Here is a 3,650-nt window from a genome sequence, read left to right as displayed (position 1 = left end):
CACAAGGGCCAAATGACTTTCCACCATCTTGCACACATTCAAAGTATCATCACACGCTGTCGCTTCCACAGGCAAATCGACCACACAGGAAGAAGTGTAAACATGGCCATTACGTCTAAAGAGTGATAACGAAAGCGATAACTAGATTAAAGTCCACACTAATGGGTGATAAAACAGGGCCGGTTTATGTTTCAGTTATGTGCTAAAAAAAATCAAGTCAAATGGATTCTGAAAGTTATTATCTTTTATCATCTGGACAAAAAGTGATTCCAATGGCATTGTTCCTCTGTGTCGTAAACGTTATAGTTGTGGTATAGGATTAGAGTGATAATGAAAACATTTTAATTATTGTTATCATTATAGTTGTAAGGATTACAGAACCTCAGACACTTTGAACTTCTGAGATGGACAACACACACACAGTGCATTAACATACAGACATCTGTCTCCACATCCCACTGAGAGAAAATGCGGGAAAACGCCTCTCTGAAATATGCATCAGTTCCTTTTCATCCACTCTTCCCCTCACCCACCCTTCCTTTCACTCAACTCACTCAGAATGGTCAATAGAAGAATGTAATATTCTACATTAATGCAAGTGTTATTTACAGTCATGTTTGGTATCATTTGAATTGTCTCAGGGCGACTGGTACAATGGTCTCATTCTTGTAAGAAGTCAACTAAAAGGGAATACAGATCCTAAGAGTTCAGAGATATTTTGCATACTATAGAGGGTGGGTCAGTTCCCAGTGGTTTTCATGCAAATTACCTTCTGTCCCAAAAAGGTGCTAACTCGGCTTGATCAAAGCAAATTCAAATTGTGAGTTCCTGCCTACATTTCAGGGGTGTTGGTCTTGGTTTGAGGTACTTAAGGAAATGTGGCAAAAGGGTCGGGGCGATTTCTGTAACCAGAAGCCCGTAGTGTGGGTTTCAATGCTCACACTATGTATTTCTTTAAAGTCAGGTATGCATTCTTTACTCATAGATTTATCTTTGAGAATTCTATGTTTTGTATTGATATGATTTGATCTCTTTGAATTGCTGTGGAATTGACATAATACATACAGTATTTACCTGACTGAGAATAAATTGTTACATTTGACCTTATTCTGTTTTACTCTGTAATTATTGACTCTAGTAGATTACGTTGCATCCTTGTTAAAGACATGAGCAACCGAATGAACGAGTAAATATAAAGTCAAGAGTTAACTAGAATAATCAAATATCAGAAGAATACAAATTAGAAATGGACAAGCAATCAATTTGTATTTCAAGCTAAATACGAGGTCATAATAACATGGAGTCAGATTAAATAATAAAATGGAGTCAGATTAGAGTTTAACTTAAATTGAAGAACTTTGCACATTTGGAAAGACCGAACACGCAGGAAACCTTCATCCACCACCGGAAACCTTCTTTGGACCGGACGTGTGGACCTTACATAGTTAATGTTCTTGGTGTGAACGGGCCTTGTTTTGGATTGTTCACATTTTTGGAATTTTGAAAAATGTGGAAATTGTTTTAATGTGTTCTATCTGCCTATATCTGATTTTGTTTGGACATCTGTGTTGAAGACCGCCGTCTGAACAGGTGCTCGAGAGGCTTCTTTTTGTACCTGGAATGACCCTTGACCTCAAGAGATATTGACATTCAAGTTCTTGGCATAGTCTGAGTTGACTTGAGAGACAAAACCACCCCATTCTCAAAAGCTTTGAAAGCATCTTTTTTTTCTATAACCTCTTTGGAGTCCCAGAGTGCGTGTGACACATGTCAGGAGGATGTTGTAACCTCAAATATTCAGTATTGTTTTCATTTTGAAGACTCGATTCAGAGTTTGCACTCTCAGCTCAGAATCCACTGGTGATCATCGAGTTTGTCCTGTTACCCTATATGAATTTGCTTGTGTGGTCCCTCATGTTTGAGGCTCTGTGTTTTTTAATCATTTTTAGAAGTGTGTTGATGGATATGTCTATGTGTTGAAGTGTTGTGGTGCTGCGGTTCAGCGTGCTCAGATTTGTGCAAACGCCCAGTAGCTGTTTGCATATTTAGCACTGAAATCAAGTTTGGATGGAATGTTTTGGGTTTGACAGAAAGTTGCCTGCAGTGACCTCTAAAGTGGGAAGTTAACTGGGGCAGTTAACTCTGCTCAGCTGAAGAATTTTACTGCATTGTGTCTTTCATTTCCCTCAGGGTTTGTCCAATTACATTTAGGATTTTACAGTTTCTGAGATGCGCGTGAAGAAAATTACCATAATGCTCAGCTTCATCGCTAATGCTTGTTTAAGTGATAGTGCACCCAAAAAATTTAATTCTGTCATCATGTACTCACCCTCATGTCATTCCAAATCCATACGACTTTCGTTTTTTGGTGGAACACAAAAGAAGATATTTTGAAGAATGCTGTAACCAAACCATTTTTCTACCATTTGATTTCTATTGTATGGCCAAAAAAACATTACAGTTTTCAAAATGCCATTTTTAATGTTCCACAGAAGAATAACAATTAATTGGATTTGGAACTGTGAGGTTGAGTAAATGTTTATTTTTAGGTGGATAACCCCTTTAAGAAACACTTATAATGGAATTTCTGGAATTTATTTCTGTTGTTTTTTTTTCTTTACACACTAATATTGAAGCTATAATAGAATAATTTTCAAGACGTATTATTCTAATTTATTTGTGTTTATTTTCAGCACATAATTCATTCAATTTAAGGATTACATTTAACAATACCATCAGGTTTGGCTTCATATTCTTCTGTTAAATATCAGGACTGTGAGTTGTGGTCTGCAGTTGGGTGTGGTGCTTTTTGTTTTGACTCCTGTTCAAGCATATCAACTTTAAAGGCTTGTGGGAAAAATAGGGGTGTTTAAGCTGGTGTCTATCTGGGCATGCCTCATCTGTTTGCCATCAAAGTATCCAAATCACCATAGTTTCAGTTTGCAAAGAGAGACCACATAAGGGCAAGAAAAGGGTCAGAGTTCACTAGCTGCATGAGTATTGCGGTGAAGTCTCTGGTTTTTGGTAGTTACATCAACATATGAGTACACTTGCACAGATCTCGCTTCTAGCCTTCTTTTGTTCTTACATTATGATTGTCATAGCTACATAACTCTTACAGATGGACTATAGCGTATTTACATATTAAGACATAGAAAATCTATTGATAAATTAATTCAAGAATCTTTATATAAAGTCATAATATACATTCTACATGCATACAACATTTTTTACCCCATTTGACCTTACAATTGGAGTGGAACATGTTCATACACACACAAACAATTTCATTTTTCAAACAGCTTCTTTTTTTTTCCCCTCTGAGCGACGTATAGCTGTTGTGTTTTTCTAGCCTGAGGCCTAGCGCTGCTGCTCGGGGCTTTCAAAGCCTTTTAAGGCTAGACGCAGTTGGTCAGCTCTTCCAGTGGGATTGGCCTCCACCCATGATGATGTGATAAGAAAGGCAGTTCCATCCTCTTCTGACCCTCCTCCAATCACACAGTCTTGTGTGCATTCAAACACTGGCCAATGACTGTTTTCCACTAAAGTGTCTGAGTTTACAGTGTGTGTGAAACTGCATAAATAGAGTCCTCGGGGACCGTAATGTTACATTCCAACTGTCTCCAAGCAAAAACATAGAGTTGTACACA

This window comes from Barbus barbus (assembly GCF_936440315.1).
Source record: "Barbus barbus genome assembly, chromosome: 43".
Classification (NCBI taxonomy): domain Eukaryota; kingdom Metazoa; phylum Chordata; class Actinopteri; order Cypriniformes; family Cyprinidae; genus Barbus; species Barbus barbus.
Note: the sequence above shows the minus strand (reverse complement) of the source record.